The following is a 21,388-nucleotide window of genomic DNA, read 5'->3' on the forward strand; positions in this document are numbered from 1 at the left end:
ACAAATATGAATATGCTAAGGTTTTCGATAGATAGATTTTTAGTATTATAAATTCCTACTTTCATTATGTAAAAGTGGGGTCCTAGAGGCTTATAGGCAGTTTTCTTGCTGTCTCATTCTGTCCTCCTGGAAATAGGTAAATAAATACAAACACAGTCAGTCAGTGGTGGCACACAGCTTTAATCCCAGATCACAGAAGGCAGAGGCAGGCAGATCGCTGTGCATTCAAGACCAGCCTGGTCTACAGAGTACGTTCCAGGACAGTCAGAGCTACACAGAGAAACCCTGTCTCGAAGGAGGGGGGGGAGGAGGAAGAGGAGGAGGAGGAGGAAGAGGAGAAAGAGGAGGAGGAGGAGGAAGAGGAGAAAGAGGAGGAAGAGAAAGAGGACGAAGAGAAAGAGGAAGAGGAAGAGAAGGTGAAAGAGGAGAAGGAAGAAGAGAAGGAGGAAGAGCAGGAGGAAGAGGAAAAGGAGAAAGAGGAGGAAGAGAAAGAGGAGGAGGAGGTGAAAGAGGAGAAGGAAGAAGAGCAGGAGGAAGAGCATGAGGAAGAAGAGATGGAGAAGAAGGAAGAGGATGAGGAAGAGGAGAAAGAGAAGGAGAAGAAACATAAAGTCTTTAGCTACAGACCTTGCATCAGAAGCATGAGAGGAGTCCCCAACAGTAAGGGACTTGCCAGATGACAGCTCTCGGCTATCATCACTGTGTTTCTTATCTTGGTTTCTTTTCCTCTGCTGGAGAATACTGCTTCCCTTGAAGGTGCCTTAAGATGATGTTTGCAGGCTACCAGAAAAGCATATTTGCAGCTAAACTTCAATAAGATAAAGAAACTTTGGTCTTCTACAGAGTGCTATATTGCTCTTTCCCTGGGGCTAAGATTACTGGTATAGAAATCCACCTATTACCTATATGCTACTATGATATCTATTACTAATACATTCATTCAACCCCCCTCCACCAAGCATTTCTGTCTGATATGCCTGAGATACTAACCCTTGCCTTTCAAAGGATGTCTTCATTCAGATTAAACAAACTGTACCTCTTTATGAAAAAGTATCAAATTTCAATTACATATCCCATATAAAATTTTAGGTTTAATTTGGCAAGGATACATAATTCCCACCCTTGTGATATATTCATTTCCCCAAGGGTTCTCTGTCTTCCGTGATTGTGAGCAAAGGAGCGGTCAGATCAACCTCCTTGAGGTCATTCTAGCAAGTTCCAGCTTTCTATATAAAGCAGGTTCTGTGACTACCATGTGTTCTTTAATGCAGGTTCACTTTTTAGGTTTTATTGACTTGACAAGGGAAACAGAGGAAATGGGTCTTTTGAATGACTGCTATACATCCCTAACAGACAGTTAAACCTATTATGTAAAGCCAGCGGTGAGAAATCAGAAAATCACATGAAGCATCTCTCTCCTCGGAGTGCAGCATTTTTGTTGTCTCTGCTCTAAGCTATCACGTTGGTTTTGTCTATTATGAAACTTTTAAGTTTCCTGGAGGGACCCATGTGGCATTATATTTTTTAACATTTTTACTAATCTTTTGAGAATTTCATACATGATTTGAGCCTGTTCACACCCCCTTGCCCAACTCCTCCAAGGGCCATCTTTTTTTTTCCTACCCACCCAGCTTAGTTAGGGTTTCTATTGCTGTGATGAAACCCCATGACCAAAAAAGCAAGTTGGAGAAGAAAGGGTTTATTTGGCTTACACTGCAGTGATGCTGTTCATCACTGAAGGAAGTCAGGACAGGTACTCAAACAGGGCAAGATCCAGGAGGCAGGAGCTAATGCAGAGGCCATGGAAAGGTACTACAGATGGGCTTGCTTCCCCTGGCCCACTCAGCCCACCTTCTTATAGAATTAAGAACCAGCAGCCCACAGAGGGCACCATCCACCATGGGCTGGGCCTTCTCCCCATGGATCACTAAATGAGAAAATGCCTGACAGCTGGATCTCAAAGAGGCATTTCCTCAGCTGAGGCTTTTTCCATAGATAACTCTAGCCTATGTCAAGTTAACACACAAGAGCACGCAGTACACCAGCTAACTGTGCTCACTTTGTCCTGTTTTGTAAATCACTGAAGCAATTTTGTTCTACTCATATACTCTTGGGTTGGGACTGCCCACCGGAGCTTGGCTGACCTACCAGGAGCCACATCCTTAAAGAAAACTGACTCTAACTCTTCCAAAAGTTGTCAGTTGCCAATAGCTCCTCAGCAAGGGGTGAGTGGTCATGTCTAGCTCCCCTCTCCATGCTGCTTGGTCTTGCGCAGATCCTTAAGCATGCCACGCACACAATGTATTTATGGAAGCAATTGCCAGGTTGGTTCCAGTAAACAGCTTCCTTGAACTCATCCACCATCGATGTCATGTCTTCCACAGTGATCCCTGAACCTTGAAAGAAAGAGGGGTTTTGAATAAGAACGGTACCTATAGGTTCATATATGTGAATGCTTGGTCTCAGGTTGTTAGACCATTTGGAAAAGTTTAAGAGGTGGCCTTGTTAGAGGAGATGTGTCACTGGGGGTGGGCTTTGAGGCTTCAAAAGCCCATATCATCCCCAGTTGTGTCTTTCTTTCTGCCCTGTGGTTGTGTCTCAAGTTCTCAGTTACTGCTCCACACCATACCTGCCTACCTGATACTAAGTCCCACACCATAAAGGCCATACTCTTACAAACTGTAAGTACTTGGTGAAATATTTCTTCTATAAGTTGCCTCGGTCATTGTGTCCAATCATAGCAATAAAAAAAAGTGACTAAGACACGGTGTGATGTAGATATACCTTGTAGGCCTGAGTACTCCACAGTATGTTTTCCTCGACACATTGAACAGTTATGGGTCTCTGGGTTAAAATCAGCGTCTACTGCTAAAAGAAGTTTCTCTGGTAAGGGCTGAGAGGTTCACGAATCTATGGGTTTATTGATACGTCATTAGGAGACTTGTGTCCATTTTGGAGAATAGCAGTAGGCCCTCCCCTATGACCTATATAACCTGGTTAGCCACTGGTTCTTTACACTAATATCATGGTCAGATATGCTTTCCTTCTTGTGCGGTAGACTTTAAATCCAATCAGGAAGTGTTTGGGTATGTCTGTGACACTAATGCCACTATTGCACCGGTGGGTGTATCTTCCCTGGCCAATCATTATTTTATCTCCCAGGCCCCAGAGCATGGTAAGATTGATGATGACTTTTCCCCTCCAGGAGCATGCATAATACTGAGTCAGTAGGGATGAAACTTCCAGCTCTGTATCAGCTATAGTTCTCCTATGGCTCAAATACATGGGGTCTTCAGAAATAAGGTCTCATTTTTTAAATAATGTTTGTATTAATTGTTTGAGAATGTCATCGAATGTATTTTTATCATAGTCATTCCCTCCTTTACTCCTCCCAGATACCCCCAATCTCCCTACCAACTAAACTTTATGTTCTTGCTTGTTTTTAAACCACTGAGTCTGATTTTTGTGGGCCAAATACTCCTGAGCATGGGGCCTGCCCTGTGGTGTACAACAAGATTATTTTCAAGTTCTGGAGGTTGATCAAGAGCAGTGGCAGTAGCCTGTGATGTTTGGGTCTGTAAGAAACACCTCCAAGTGAGGGAACCCATTCCTGTCATAGGTTTTTGTTTGCTAGCCTATAGCTAGCAATTGCCCCTGTCATAGGGTAACTCAATTAGAACTCTTTGCATGTGTGATATATATAGTATATTTACATATATTGTATATATATATTCTTTATGTATATATACTCCTTGTATATATGTACACAGATACAGACAGATATACACGTGTGTGTGTGTGTGTGTGTGTGTGTGTGTGTGTGTGTGCATGCGTATATATTTTAAGAAGTGTCTACGATAGTAGATTTCCATGTGACTTTTTCAAAAAGCCTTTGGTACTAGTTCTGACTTGATGCTTCATACTATCTGTCTCCTATTTGCATCTTATTTCCCTCCGGTTTGGGGGCCACTGATTTTTGATACCAGTCAGTACCTAGATGAGAGAACTCTGTGCTACATAAAAATCATGCCATGATCACCCGAGCTGGTCTATTTTACCTATGTGCTATGTGCTGGATATTTCTTTTTTTAAATAAACGTTATCTCGTATATATAATAAGTGAAAACATCACACACACTCAAAATTAATCCGACTCAAAATTAATCCGACTTAACGAACTTTTGTGCAGCTAGAGTTGACATTTGAGATAGAAGCTGTGAAGCTTCATATTACATTTTACACTTTCAGGAAATGCATTGAATCTTTCGTGACAAATCCCATTCAGATGAACGGTCCAAAGAGACGACCAAGAAAAGGAGCTGCCGTTTGGGAAGGAGCTTGTAGGATTCAGACACATCCCAGAAATGCCAAGATCTTCCTTTAGCATTGCACCTTAAGGGGAAGAAATGGCATCGGTTACAAGATTAAAATACTGTACCACTATTTTAATTTTATTAAAATTATGCTAAAACTTTCCCTGGAAGCAACTGTTTTTAATAAAATCCCATGTTCCCCAAAGAAGATATTTTATACTATGTTTAAGATGTAAAGCGTATCTGGCCAAAGAAGTCACAATTTGCTCAAAAGAAAGAAAATACCTACATTCTTTCCATCTCCTCATGATGAAACATACCGTCTTTGCTTAGAGTGCAGTTGCTGGGTCAGCAAGCTTTCATCTAATGATTCCGTCCTGACACTTGACTGCTGTGAAGTCTCGCAAGTCCACTAGGTTTCTGGATGCCAAAGTAGACAATACGGCGGCACTGCAGCTCCCAGCAGTGAGAGCAATCCAGCAGTCGACTCTCGTGTTTTTCCCACCCATCAGCCACTCAGGTACACTCTAGCTGTACCCTGTGTCTTTACATCTTGCCTCTCAGACCTGGTACTTCAGATATTGGAATCCTAAGTCCTGATTTGTCTCACCATAAGGACTCTCTTTACTTTGAGGGAAAAAAGGGTAAAAATAGGAAAGAGTATATAAGAAAGAGTAACATGAGGAGAAGGAGAGAGAGAGAGAGAGAGAGAGAGAGAGAGAGAGAGAGAGAGAGAGAGAGAGGACTTGCTGCCATCGTCTTTAGAGTAAGGACCTCCATGGGAAGGAAGAATCCATCCTGCCTAAATGATTTTTATATTTGCTCAATATATTTAATTAATAGCCTTTGACAAGGTACACAGGGGTATTTGTTTCATTTTGTTGAATTCTTAACAACAATTTTCTAAATCCACACTTTTTAAATTTTATTTTTAGTTGCTTGAATCCCTTTCCACACTAAATGCTTTCTTCTTTATGTGTCCATTCGAAAGCCTTCTGGTTAATTCATTATTGTTCATCCTTTGCCTTTGTGCTGAGCAAAGGACAAGAAGGGAATGCTGGAAGTTCTTGGTGAATAATTAAATAAAAATATCTACCCATTAAATTAAAAAGAATTAATTCTGCAACTTAATTCTTTCTAAGAAGTCAACTGAAAAAATATGTCTCAGCACTTTGCCCCCTGTCTAGATTATGACAAATATTCAAATTAATTCTTCCTTTTGGAGTGTTAATGGCTTGTGAAATTGGGCCATGAGACACTCTAGCCAGCTACATAAAAACTTTCCCCCCCTTTGTTTGGGGGGGGGTGTGGTATGCTGTTTATAAGGATCAGAGGCTTCAAAACTGGCAAATAAAATTCAAGTCTTTCACTAGTTATTTAGGAAAAAACAAGATTAAAACATTAATTAGAAAATACCAAGAAAGATCTAAATTTTAATCACACTAAAGAACACAAAATCAAAATACTGAAAATCAGACAGAGCTGATCTTCTGAAATTCAGAGAACTGATCATCTGGAAACACTGCCTCTCATTTTGCTGATTCTGAGCTGTGTTGTTTCAATACGTGACCTGCCGGCTACCAGCTTTACAAACCCTCAAGGTAAAAGAAAGACACAGAACAAGAATGAAAGGGAAAGAGAGACAGAGGAAAGGAGGGAGAGAGGGAAGAAACAGGCAGGAAAGGAGAGAGGGAGAGAGGGAGGGAAGGAGGGATAGAGGGAGGGAGGAACGGAGGGAGGGAGGGAGGGAGGGAGGGAGAGAGGGAGGGAGGAACGGAGGGAGGGACGGACGGAGGGAGGGACGGACGGAGGGAGGGAGGGAAGATGAATCAACCCTGCTCTTGTAACCCTGCTGCCATGGCCTGAAAAACCCTAAGTTCTCCACATCAGGTTTCAACCTCATCTGCTTCCTTGGGCAGAATCATGATTCGCTTTATATCCTTGGGACACATAATAACTTTGTACCTATATGATTTTTAACTCTTTTTAAATTTTCATGACAAATCACTTGTCAACTTGTTGGATTTGGCTACTAACCTTGTAAACAGACGTGTTATTCTCAGAGCTGGATTGCTGGCTCAGTGGCATCTGTTGCACTTGCAGCAGGTCTTGGGTGAGTTCCCAGTGCTCACATGATTACTGACAGCCATCTGTAACTCAAATTCCAGGGGATCCAACACCATCTTCTGATCTCTGCATACATCAGGCACACGTGCGGTGCACGTATATACATGCAAACCGAACCTTCATACCCATAACTTGAAATACATCATTTTTAAAGGTGGCATATTCTCTACCAACTGCTTTTTAAGTGGTTGTCACATTCGCTAACATTTCCTTTAGCTACAATATCATCACGGGGTTTCCTGTGGCGCTGTTTTGTTAATATCATTGCTTTCTAAAGACTTTTATGTTCCTCAATTCATGAATATGTCCATATACATACATATATACACCTACTTCTATATAATCAAAAGCAACTGAAAGATTCTTATAATTTCAACCCAGCTCACTTCACACTTCACTCACATAGCCTAGTCGGTGCCCTTGTCTAACGACAAATGTATTGGAAAAATAATAGATTTTGGTATGAGTACAGAAGATAGATAAGTTGATACTGATGAAGATTAGTGACAGATACCAAAATCTCCATTCCCATCTTCTCTCAGTGACCTCTACTACCTCCTATAGGGGACACACAGCCTCAAATACATTTGAGCCTTCAACTGTGCTGGGGCTTTTTTGTTGTTGTTATTCTAGGAGATCTGATATTCTGCTAACAACATACAAGATTACTTATGTAAGTATCGATGTCATTGTCATCAGTTTCCATCCAGACTGCATTTTATATTATTTTCAATATTCTAACTTTATTTGAAACAATTGTCAAGAAGTTTTAAAAACTAGTTCAAGTTCTAAAACAAGTAGAAATGGTGGGTGTATTTTTATTTCTAGATAAATAAACGTGGAACACCATTGAGTTATTCTATGTATATACATCTTGCTCTTCATTTTGTGGTGAAATGAATGAAATGTGTGCCCTGGCAATGCTGAAGCAGGCATGGGCTGCCTGTATGGTGGTTCTGTTGAACTTGTCCATATTGGGCTTCATGGTCTAAGTTGTGGTACCTGTCATTAATCAAAACTTCAGTAAGCTCCATTTTTGTGCATGATTGGGAACTAAAAAGGATTCTTTTTTGTGTGGGGTCTTTTAGTGTTTCTAATTTCTAGCTCGTTTTTGCTGGCATCCAGGAGTTTTATTTATTAATATTTTTTATTTCCAAAGCCACAATGATTTCCAAAAGACCTTTAGCTGTTATAGGTCCTTAGTAGCTTTTCCAGGCAAACAGAACAACCATAGTTCTATCTCTTCTTTTATATCTGTTACTGTTTCATCCTTTACTTCATATTAAAACATACTAACTGCACATGTAGTGGAGATGAGGGTGCTATTTCCATGCATGCATGCGCACTCCCCGTTTTCCCTCCATGTCTGATCTGTCCAGTCTTTGTTAATCATGATTTTATGATCTATTAGACTGTTTAACTTTCCATGTGAAGAATGTGGCACTTGTCTTCTGTGTCTGGTTTATTACACTCACATCATTTCCTCTAGTTCTATTTATGTCTTTAAAAATATATTTATGAGTTCCTTGAGAACTGGTGTAATGTATTTTGATCCTATTCGCCCTCGGTCCTCCCCTTAATTCCTCACAGATCCACCCCCTATACCCTCATCTCCTCTGAACTTCATGTTCCCTTCTCTTTTTAATAACCCATTGAGTCCAGTTCATGCTGTCTCTGTACTCCTGGATGTGGGGCTGCCCACTGCAGCATGGTCGACCCACCACTGGTCACAACACTAAAAGCACAAAAGTTATTGTTGTTAGTTATTATTTTACTCTATTAGTAAAGTGTTATTGCTATTAGTCTACAGTGGAACAATGATGTCTATTGTGACATTTTCATACCTGCGTGCCATGTACTTCAGTCATATTCACCCATGTTCATACCCATGTGTCGTGTACTTCAGTCATGGTCACCCATGATCATACCTGCATGCCGGGTACTGCAGTCATGCTTACCCCGTGTTCTTTCTCACATGCCCGTATTTTTTTCTTGTGGTATCTGCTCTTCTTTCTTGTCCTCCACTTCCCAAGACTGTACATATGACAGAAAATATGATGCTTGTCTTTCTGAGTCTGATTCATTTCATTTAATATGTTGGACAGTGGATCCATACATGTCTACAAATGGCATGATTTGGTAATCTTTGCTTGAGAAAGGGGCTCACTGTGTTACTTTGGCTTGTCTAGCACTCATCACACAGGTATGACCTTAAATTCAAAGAAATCTGCCTGCCTCTGCCTTGCCTCTCATGTGTTGGAATTTCATATGTAAACCGCCATGGCTGTCTCAGTTTGTTTTTCTTAATGGTTGTTTTTTTTTATACTTCCATGTGCTTGTGAACGTACAGATAAGATTTTCATAAATAGAAATAATAATATGCAGCAGAAGTCATACGGAAACACTTTTTAGTGGAGAGTGTCCAACTCTGGAAACTGTACACATGAGGATCATTGAAAAGAAGGACAGAATTAAGAGTAAGAGTTACAAAGATTTCAGATGCTAAGAGTTTCGCTGCTTGGAAATTCAGCAAAATTGTGGAACTAGTCCAGAGCACACAAAAAGGATCACATCACTGAGCTGATAATGTCTATTAGGCATTTTTATTAAGTTGCCAGTAGCTGTTGTTTATGAGATGATAAATGATAGTCCTGTGAATTAAAAGATGGTTTTTACAAAATATGGTAATTCGTCTCACAAAGTGTCACAGTCTGCAGAATTCACCACGCGCTACCACGGACTGTTCTGCAAAGATGTCTAAAGGGCAGCCATTTTCAGATTGCTTTAATTACATTTAGGGTAGTTTTAATTTGATTAAGATTTATGGAAATTAATTCACTACCCTTCGAAGAGAATGAAATTCTCCATTGAGCTGTAATTAAACATGAAATCAAAGAGGAGAGCAACGTGCAAGCGAGGCCGGTCCTGCCACGGGGGCCGCACCCCTCTGCCGGCTCGCAGATCTATTGCAGAGTCTGTTAGAAGAGACGGTTTGATGAAAGCGGTATTTCCATCTTTTTAGCAATTAAAGTGAGCGTGGAGAAAATAGACCTATCTTACATGGCACAGTATTGTCCTGACATCATGAGAAAACAGAGAGATAATTGAGCACAAAGTAAGTCCAGGCTCAGATACGTGGGCAGGAGTTAGCCCTGCAACGCTAGGTATTTGAAAATAACAGTGGTAACTCATGTAAAATAGTTTATAGGTGATGTGTAGCTGTGAATTTCATCTTCACTCTGGGAAAGATTTTTGGTCAGCAATTTTATTTTTTATTCTGCAAAGAAAATACTTAAGGTTTATATCTTAGCCTGTTTCTGGCTGAGTCCATTATATAAATAAGAATTATGAACCCAGAGGACACGGCATAGTCCTTTGCTAGACAGTGAAGTGCTATCCGTTAAATACTGATCAACATGGCAGATCTGGGGAGACCTGGTGATAACTGCACTGCCTTTGCACTTTACGGGAACATGATGCGTGGGCTGCAATTTCCACTTGAGAGAGCTCACTCCCAGTCTTCGGGACTTAACTGTGGTTATCCAATCATTTGCTGGATAATAATCTACCTTCCACATACCTCCTCTGGGATACAACCTCAGTTTTAGTGGCTGAAATTATCAAGGATCTCATGCAATTGCCCTTCTTTCTTCAGGGTTCCACCGTTTCATATGAGATCGCACCCCTATGTTTTCTGGCCACTGCCTTCCAGGAGTCCCCTTGTGTGGCTCTATCACTGGCTGCAGGAGGGCAGTCTCTAAGAAACACGGGGCTCGAGGGGAATTCACAGTGTCGGCAAGAACTAAGACTATTTTATCTAAGGGAAAAAGACACTTTTTTTATCTTAGGTAAAAAGACACTCACACATTCTCTTGGTGGTTTCCTTCTTTATTCTGTACTCTTTCCATGTTCTTTCATTGTCAATTCAAGGAAAAAAAAAAAAGCACTCCAGGGTGAAATTTTAAGACCTATGTGACAGCAGGTCGGTCCAGCGTCTTCTGATGGACTAAACTGGACTGACTGGACTTGAACCCAAAAAAACTGTACAAAGGCATATGTATTGATTGTTACACAAAGTATTTAATCATACCAAGGTTCCTAACCTTCATTTACATGTCTTACTGAAGGGGAGCATCACATACCCCCATGACTCTAGTCCTTTATCATGCGTTGTGCACGATACACAATAACACAAGAGCCTCGGGTGTGCCTGAGGTGTCTTGTGGTCAAAGTCAAGGGATGACCGGGATGACCACAAGGCCCCTCGGTGAAACAATCCCTGTCTTCCACAAGAATTCTTCAAGGCCAAAGTCCTTCTATAAAACAGCTGCTCATTCTAATATTTACCCTCTACAGCGATTCTGCTAAATTCCTACAGAGCACAGACAAAAAAAAACCGCTTTGTTTCAGCTAATGCTGCACACAGAAACCTGTGACTGTGTCTTTCAGCATTAAGATTAAAGGAAATTGAGCCCGTCAGGCTCCTGGGACTCAACTATTTCTCTTAATCATTAATAGCTCCTTAAGTGAGCTCATAGGCCCCTGCTGTGTAACAGTTCCTTCTATTTACTTTTATTCATCAAAACTCGGTTTACGCTAACGTTATTATTATCAATTAGTCAGTACAGCTTAAGGAGGAATCATTTTTATAGCGATCCACAGGTAAAAATGCCCAGAAAAGCAGGACGTTTCCGTGAGATAAACACACTGCTACATTACAGGCAGTGGGGATCTCCCCCACACCCATTCACACCATGCCAGATATCAGAAAAAGATATAGCAACAGCAAACATGTGAAGACACAGCAGAAGCAAAAGGCATTCCAAGGTCTAGGGTCTCGGGGCTTCGCCTAACTGAGCTTGACTCATCAGAGAGTCTCCTCCTTGTGGCCTGGTACCTTGAGTTTCAATTGCCACCTGCTGCTCCTCTGACACGGCCACCAGCATGGATATATTCTGGCCAATGTGATGTCGGTAATCACTCTTCTCCAACCATGTGTTAAAACCAACCCGTGTTGAATACGACTGCTCTCTCTTAGCATACTCTCAGAATTGTGTTCTACCTTCTTTAAGCTTACTTAGATGAGAAGATCTAAATGATGTGGCCCTTGACTTACACGTTGGTGGTTTGATGATTTTCATTTTTCTGAATTTGTGGTCAGTGAAGACTTTTCTGAGTGTGGCTTAATGGTCTGAAACATTTTCTTCTCTTTTCATCTTAATATAATATAATATAATTCAGTTGGCCTTCGTGGATAGAGTTTTGTCATTATTTTGGAACTTTGCTTGGATAGCATATTACTCCTTTAATGTTGTATATAATATATTTATACATAGTTACATGTGAGTTATATAGTATTATATTGTATATCTTCTTTAATCAGTCTTCAAACCACCAACTGACTTCAAGAAAAACAGGGAGCAAATTCTGCCAACGTTGTATTTGTGTGATCTGGGACTTCACTTAGTATAATCTCACCATGGCATTCACTGTTACCACTCCTTCAAAGTGCCAAAGATGAAACTCTAATTAGTCTGTTGGTTATGTGAAGTTGATTGTATTTGATTTATTTCCATATGTTCAAGGTGATAGGTGATGAACACCTTAATTGTTCCTGGTCTCTTTTAACTACAATGATAAGGGCAGTGAGCTGAATATAAGAATTTTTCTCTTTGTTGTATTCTGATTATATTCCAAATTTTGCAAATTCTAAATTTTAGCATTACATGTAACTTTAAAGTAATTTTTCTTTTATGCAGAAATTTATGACATTCACATAAAATTGAGTTACTGAAATGCAGTATGTCTTTTCAGATTGATTTTTCTTTAGAGTAACCTTGATAACTTGTTGACCAATCTCATTTGTTATCATTGGTTTATCTTTTAAGTGTGGCCATCATTTATTTTTGGAGTTTAAACATTCAGTAGATTTACTTATGTGTTACATTCTCAGTTTAGTAGAGAAACATTTCCATAAAGATAAGAATGTTATCATCTTCACAAAGCAAAGACTGAAAACCAAGGAGGATTGCAAAATTTCAGTTTAGTCCACTAATTGGTAGTTCATATGAGTAGTTGGATGTTTTCATTACTTACAATACTTTTGCTCTTTTTTTATACTGCAAAAATGAGATACATTGATTTTTGTTTATATATTTCTACAAATTTCCAAATAAGAGTTCCCAAACATTATTAAAATAAAATTTCAAAGCTAACAGTCACTGAGACAGTGAAGGCAGTTTTCAGCATAATCTTTATCTGGTGCACGTTCTTTTATAAAAGGTGACAGATACTTGCCACATGTTGTCAGTAGGACTTCGACATGAGTGTGCACATGTGAGAAGCATGAAAAGCCTTTTGTCTCCCACTGCAATGTTGTGTCAATGGTAGCATGCCATTTAGAGTCTATGTTCTATCCCAAGTGGTGGTTTGGAGATCACTAGAGGAGCTCTGCCACGGTCATTTTGTCCCCCCATCTGCAATGTGGCTTTTCCACAGTGTTGGCTATTAGAAACCATGCCTTTAGCTGCCAGTGATTCCAACGCAATCACTCCTTGCTTGCTCTCCCAGTATGCTTACTCCATTTCATCGGCACTGGTCCTCAATCTGTTGCTTAAATATTTGTCCAGATTTCTGGTTGAACTCGCCAGCCCAGGCCCCTACCAACAAGCCTCAAAATTACCATTTAGAAAGAAGGCAGGCTCCCAGTCCTTTCTAAGTCCCCTTTCCTTTCCCACCCCTTTCCAAGCTTGTCCTGTATGATGCACGAGGATCCTGTCCTAAGCGTGAAGGGTGTCCTAGATCTGGAGATTTTGCTGAGCTGCACACTGCTCTCTCCTGTAAGTCTTATTGCCTTAGGCTAAAATATAAAATTCAAACCCAAGGCATTTTAATAAATGGAGAGGAAACTTCAAGCAAATGAGAGTACACTGCCTAGGGATGCTGTAATTGGAGAGGCCTGGGCAGCAATCTAATGAGGCTCACTCAACTATTCTTGTGCATTTGCTTTCTCGTGTGTCCCTCTCTGGTTTTTGATATCTCTGATCTATTGTCGTAGGATTTTATGCCACTTTGTCTTCAAACCCTCAAATAGAAGGTAAGTATTCTACCTTCGTTTTTATTTAAGCGCTCTTGCCAACCGTCGCAGAACAATTTAAGTTTGACTGCACAGGTTTTTCAAGATTCATTTTTATTTCAGGGTTCGGTTCCCTCTAAAGAATTTGTTCTTTATAAATTATCCTTATTAATAACTTGTTATATGCAGTTTATCTCTCTTTTACATTTATGACCAATCCTTTTACTTAAAATTTTTACGTGGTTTTTTTTGCATTTTCTTTTTAATTGATATGCTTAAATTACATATGTCAGTGGGGCTCAGTGTATTATTTCATATTTCAGTACATGAGGACATCAAATACTAATAAAATCTAACCTTGGGATTTATTTTTAACATTTAAAAGAATTTTAGGGACTTGAAAATGAAGCAAATAAAATGATTCTTATAAGACTAAAAGGACTCCGCATTTCCAGAGAAGTGATACATAGTGTGTTTAAATCTTAGAGTTATTTAATTAATTAACAATACTTTGCATTATTTGCTTGTTTGTTTGTTTGTTTGTTTGATTACAAACCCTTCCAGCTGCAGCTACAGGATTTATGAATAAGAGGGCAAAATGCACAGTGGTGGAAAGGCAGCCTCTTCACAAATGGTACCGGGAAACTGAATATCCACGTACAGAAGAATGAAACTGGAGCCCTAGCTCTTGCCTTCTACAAAACTCAATTCCACGTGGATCACAGGTCTTAATGGCGGATCTGAAACTCTGAGACTGTTAGAGGAAATAATAGAGAAAACATTTTAAATTAAAGGTATAGGCAAGGACTCTCAACAGGACTCGAGGTGCCCAAGAATTAAAGCTAATGATTGACAAATGAGACCTTGTTAAGGGGAAAATTGGATGGGATAATAGATTGGTATTTGTGAGTTATTATTTATAGACAATTATATTGGTATAGATTCTTGTATATTGATACAAAGTTAAATTATGTTGAATATTGTATGCGTGTATGCTTCTACCTCTGTTTAAAACATTTTTATACATTGATATATACTTACCATATTGCTGTGTACCTCGACCTGTATTTCTACCTCTGATCAAGATGCTTATGCATTGTTTACATTTGGAGGTCATTGTCCTCATTTATTGCACAGTTGTTTATTGTCTTAGCCTTTAAGTTATATAGGTATTAAAAATTATAGATCAATAGTCATCTATGTTTGTCATACTTATAGACTAAGTATGACAAGTTAGACTAATCAGGTTCTTTAAGTACATAGAGATTATATTCTGTATAGATAGATAATCTTCAACCTCTTCAAAGAGGAAGATGGCTTTTTAAATAACTTAGAATTCTGTAATAGTGAGACACAATTGCTCCTGGCAGCATCAATCTATTCCAGAGAGAATGTTGAACACTGAGAACACTCTACTTGGAGCTTGTTTTTTCTTGGCAAAACTGGCCTTTGGGCAAGGAACTGCCCATACCTCAACCACTGACAAAATACATATTATCTGGAAATGGATAAGCAGGACTGTCAAATCTTGCCAAGACAGGGTTTGAATAATTTTCTTGTATTTGAAAATAGTTTGTCAGTTATTCTAGGCCTTAGCCAAAGTTGGTTGCTTCAATGTTGCAAATGTGATTTTGGGTGATTGTCCAGGTAGCCAGTTGTCTCTGTGATTTGTTGCATGTTTTGGAAGTTGTTTGATTGCACTTCCTACTCACTCAGGTAACATTATTTCCCTTCTTGGATCTTCGATGGAGTTGAAGACTAGATAAATGTAGTTACTTTCCTCTCATGACTTGGCCAAGTTATTTATTATACAAGACTTAAGCTAGTTAGAATAGGATATTTGTTCTTATTATATATAATTTTGTAATAGGTTTAGAATTCTCTTATTTAAACAAAAGGGGGAGGTGCTGCAAGAAGGTTTACAGCTAGTAATTACCCGCCTACTGGGGCATGGCCTCATATACTATTTACCCAGGTGCTGAAGAGCATCTGGCCCTTCTCTGCTCCCCCCTGGTTCCTGTTTGCTCATTCGGATTGTTTTGGATGCCATCTCCATCCACCATTCAAGCAGAGAATCCTGGTTTGTAAGTTTTCCCCCTAAATAAATACCTGTCTCTCAGTTCTGAGTTAGTGTGGGATTTCTTTTAAGCATCCAATCTCTCCACCATCAGTGAACACATCCTCCAACATTAAGATTAAAAGAATTTAAGTTAGATGATTTACTGGGACTCAGTCGTTTTTCTTAATCTTTTCTAAACCACGGTCTATATGACTCTTCAATAGAAACTCGTGTTCTAGTGTGTGACACGTCCTTGTTTTATTTCTGATTCATCAAAACTCTATTTTAACTCACCTTGTGATTACCACTTAGACAGTACAGCTTAAGAAATCATCTTCATAATACTCACAGGTAAAAATGCCCAGTAGAACAGGATGTTTCCATGAGATCAACACACTACATTACAGGCAGTGGGGATCTCCCCACACCCATTCACACCATGCCAGATACCAGAGAAAAACGGCAGCAGCAAGCATGGAAAGGCACAGCAGAAACGAAAGACATTCTGGAGTCCGTGGTCTCGGGCCCTCGCCTATCGGAGATTCACCCCTCAGGGATTTTCCTCCTGGTGGGCAGACACCTCCGACTTCAATTGCCACCTGCTACTTCTCCGACACGGCCACCGGCACATACACATCTACATACACATACATATACACACACGCACGTATACATCACATCTACACACACATACACATACATGTATACATATACATATGCAGTGCACGTGAAGATAACCTATAATGCAGGGAGGCAGGCTATGCCCCATCTAGACACTACGTGCTAACAAATTAAAGCCCTAGTACCAGGAACGGGTTGTCATTTTTAATACGTCGGCCAGTGAGAGGCCATCAACTTCCAAACTTTACCAGGTATTTGCCATTTCTCTTAGTTACCCTCTGGAACTTGGCGGTAAGACCCTATTGCTGAAGATGCTACATGTTTGAGTCATAGACCATGAAGACATCCAGCTGATGTGGAAGCTCTCCCTACTGGTGAGCTTTCACAGTGCTCGAAGGTGGTGTCCATGCTTCTGTAGAAGGATCGTGATCTTCTATCTTACCCAGTTATGAACAGTGAGCTACTGTGATGACCGGCCTGGCAAGGTGTAGCCATATGTTAGAGCGGCAAGTCTACTATGGGAGCGACCCGACCAAACACCTTCTGATTGAATTTAATGAAACAAACAGAACAAACTTATGTAATTTTCGGGGAGGGAGAAGATGTAACTGGGGATAAACATATAAAGTGAATTAAACTTGTCTCAGAATGATAAATACAATGTTTTCTCTCATTTTACGCTTTTTAGATTTTATGCATAAAATCATGCATGTGTATATGACATGAAATTAGAAGTAAGAATGTTACTACACAGCAGAAAAAAAATAATGACATCTTGAATTTTGCAGGCAAATGGATGGAGCTAGAAAACATCATTTTGAGTGAGGTAACCAAGACACAGAAAGACAGTTATCACATGTACTCACTCATCAGTGGTTTTTAAACATAAAGCAAAGAAAACCAGCCTACAAATCACCATCCCAGAGAACTTAGACAACAATGCGGACACTAAGAGAGACATACATAGATCTAATCTACATGGGAAGTAGAAAAAAGACAAGATCTCCTGAGTAAATTGGAAGCATGGGAATCTTGGGAGAGGGCTAAGGGGGAGGGGAGACGTAGGGAGAGGAGCAAAGAAAAATGTAGAGTTCAATAAAAATAAAAAAAAGAAGAATGTTTAAGTGAATAAAAGAGATTAATAGCAATGTAGAGAAGAGAGTGGGGACTCAGGGGTATGGGAGGGGGTATTTCCAATGTGTAATATGTATTTATATGAAAATGCCCTTCCCAGGCCAGATGAATACACACAATGAAAGTTAAACTAAATCAAATTTAGAAAAGAAAGAGGTGGACTCATTTAAAATTAAATACATATTAAATATAATACCATCTACATATAGGGTCTATGAAGTGCATTCAATTGTGAGGGGCTGAAGGACTCCCTATTTAAATTTTGTAGACAGTCATGGTTAATAAAACTATAAAAATTTGGAGAAATAAAAGACAAAAATCACCTATTAACTTTATTTTATAAATGCAGTCTATTAAACCTAGAAGAATGCACGGTTTTATTTAAAAATGATTTTAATTTAAAGAACATAAGTGGCATCGTGAGACTAAAGCACTCTGTTCTTTAATTCACATCTTGTGGAAGTTGTTACACACGTCAGCTACTGGAGATGAATGTAGCCATTGTGGTGATAACAGACACACTATCAAGTGACACTCAGTGCAGATACTTTTAAATAAAGAATCAAACTATTGCTATTTTTAAAAAAAGATCTTCTCAGGTCATTTCTGAGCACAGATCTGTCTATGGCTCCCTCTGTCTTGTCCTCCCTGCCACACGCACACTCCTGTGTGTCTGTGGTAGGTGGGTTTGGGTGTGTGGGGTGCAGGTAAGCCCCTCAGTATGGACACTGGTGATTGAATTCCTCAATAGACAGAGATGTAAATTATGTCATTTCTGAAATAAATTCTCCCCCTAATTTTTTTCCTTCTCAGCTCAGGGTGTCCGTCTCATGCTTCACGTGTAACTTCTTGCTCCACGCAGGTATTTCATAACGTCTCCAATTTTCCATCGATGACCTCGGTTTCTCTGCTCTGACCTCAGCGATGAGCCAAACAGGGAGAGAAGTTTAGGACAATTCTCTAGGCCGTCCTAACGTAAATTCGAACAGACAAACATCAAATTTAAATGACATCTGCTCTGCTTTCTCGAGAAAGCAGAACAAAGAAAACTCGTGGAGTTCAGGATGGTCCTGTAAGAAAGAGTGAGACAGAGAAGGCCTGAAGGGTCCTCCCGTTGTTAGCTGGTGTTTGCTTCATCGTCTGTTGCCTCCTGCCTGCTTCCACAGAGCTGACAAATAGATTCTGGCATCTTACAGCGTTTCTTTGGGATATGAAGCTTGAAGCTTCCCACTCCATTATGCTTCTTCTGAGCTGAGAGTTTTGAGATCTTTTATTCATGACGCTTCTCTGGGTTTGCTACACGCAAAGCAGGCATCTTACCTCCTGCTCACTTTCCTGGGCGCAGTGTTATCTGGTGGCTTGCCATCCATTCTTCACTAAAAATATCAACTTCCTCCAACAAAAAATATGTCCACAAATGTGGTCGCTTCTGTGTCCTCAGGGACCACAGTCAATGCATGTGGGGTGGTACAAGACTGAGTATCATGAAGCTTTCCTAACATTACTACAAGGTTCATGCCATCCAGACATACTCTTTATATACATCCTTGACTATCTGTCCAGCTTTTGATGTGGTGACATAATGTTGTCATCTGCAAAGCTCAGAGACTATACATATGTTTCTTTCTAAATCACAAAAAAAAATCATAATGTTTTAAGTAAACTTGTGGGTTTTGAGAGGGGATGGGAGTGATTTATTGTGATGGCTAATCTTGGTTGTCAACTTGACCTGTGTGGACTGCTGTAATTTAGAAAAAGTTGCGTGAGAGAAAAAGATGCCACGAAACAGAGCTCAAGGGAAGGGTTTTTATTGGGGGAAAGTGAATAGGAAAAGGGGGAGGGAAGAGGGGATACTGGCCTCTGGGAACAGGAGTGGTAGAAGAGAGGAGAGAAGAGAAAGAGACAGATAGGCAGGCAGGCAGGTAGAGACAGAGAGAGAGAGATGGGAGGTGGGCAGGGCACTTTCAAAAGGGAACGTAGTGCATGTGCACAGGAGGTGCTCTTGTAGCTACAGCTGAGGACGTATATGCCAAGATCAGGCCAGTACAGATGTCTGCGTACTACCATGGAGTCCTCAACTGAGGAATTACCTCCATCAGACTAGCCTGTGGGCAGGCATGTGGGGCATTTTCATGGTTGCTAACTGATGTAGTAGCCCAGTCCACTGTGGTAAGAATTGTCCCAAAGCAGGTAAGGTGGGGCTGGACTCTATGAAAAAGGTGGTTGAACATGATCCTGTAAGGATGGATTCCTCAATGGGCTCTGCTTCAAGTTCCTGCCCTGCTAGAGTTCCTGCCCTGACTTCCATCAGTGATGGATGATACCCTGCAAGATGAGATAAATCCCTTTTTCCCCCAAGTTATTTCTAGTGTTTATGATGGTGTTTATCACAGCAACAGAAAAAAAAAGTAGGGCACTCATTCGTGGCTGTGCTGGGATTTGTGTGGCCTGTGAGTTGCTGGCTGATATGCTTACTAGTATACATTTCCAGGGGCTAATTCTTAACTTATTAAAGACCATCATTAAGTTTAAAAATCCTGTTTGGGTTTCATAGAACAAGTAGAATCCCTTTCAATCATTTTCTAGTTAGGTACTTTATTTCATGAAGGCTTTTGTTAATGCCTTTAAAAATGTGGTCTTTGTAAACCAGGCTGTGGAGGAGAGAAGAGTTCTTTGCTGATTGAATTACAAAATTTAACCAAGCCATAATCACATAGGTGGCTATAATTACACAAACTGAAATGTGATCACATTGAAATTATTTCCTTTTGAATTAGAATTCCATCGTGATTGACAGTAAGAGTTTAATCCATTTTGTCCATGGAAAGTAAATTGCAAGATGTTTAAGTGTTTCTAAAGTATGTCTTTCCTTTACTCAACAGGAATTTTGTCTCAATATCTGAAGTATCCCAAAGATTGAAGATGCTCTCTCTCAACATGGTACCTACCAGTTCATGAATAAACTTGAGTCTAGAATACAGTTTCTTAAGACTCTGTTTTCCAAAAAGTTTAAGTAAGACGAAAGGAAAAAATATAAACCCCCTCCAACCCTTATTCTGCAGATAATCCTGAATCTCAGCTTATTTTCATGGTTCCACCCATCGATCTCTGTTTATGCACACAGTCACTTAAACATGCATTGATCCATTGGAAATTTCTGAACAGTTACTATGACTAAACAATGTAGTCTTTTTGATGTTTAGGATTTAACAGTTTTGTTGCAAGGAGGCCATTTATTTGTTTCCCAGCTGCTCAGCCCCGAAATAATCACATGGAAACCATATTAATTAAATGACTGCTTGGCTGATTAGCTCTAACTTCTTATCAGCTACCTCTTACATGTTAATTTAACCCATTTCTAGGAATCTGTGTATTGCCGTGTGGCTGTGGCTTACAGGGTAAAGTTCTGTCTGGCTCTGGTGGGGCTACATGGCTTCTCTCTGACTCACCCTTCTTTCTCCCAGCATTCAGTTTAGTTTTCCCTGCCTACCTAAATTCTGCCCTATTAACAGGCTGAGGCAGTTTCTTTATTCACCAACTGTATTCCCAAGATACAGAGGGGAATCCCACATCACAATTTAGATGCCTCCCATGTGGTCTTCCCAAAAGAAAATGTGTCTTCAATCGAAGTTATGTTTCATATTCTGTTTATTATTTTACCCAAACTCAGAGTGGCTAAATTATGGGAATCTTACAAATCACAGAGACTCAAACTTGCCAAGCTCTGTCCTTACTCTCACTGTCGTGAAGAGATGCCCAGATGGCCCCTCTACATGGGAACAGGGCAACATTTCAGTACAGTCATTTCAAGTGTGTTTATTTGACGAGGACATCCCGCATCCTTGATTCGTATGTGTTAGATGCTCTGTCTATACCTTTATCCCAGTGACTGTCTGATTCATGATATTCAATTCAATTGATTTTTTCTCTTATTACCAAAAGCATGTCAAATAATAATGATGTCTGACTGAAAATACTTAGAACATATTCGTTGTATTACCTCATAGAAAGCACATTGTATTGCCATAGCTACGTTTCTAACTAAACTAATTTACATTT

Source organism: Myodes glareolus, chromosome 18, assembly GCF_982192425.1.
Source record: "Myodes glareolus chromosome 18, mMyoGla1.1, whole genome shotgun sequence".
In the NCBI taxonomy this organism is placed as follows: domain Eukaryota; kingdom Metazoa; phylum Chordata; class Mammalia; order Rodentia; family Cricetidae; genus Myodes; species Myodes glareolus.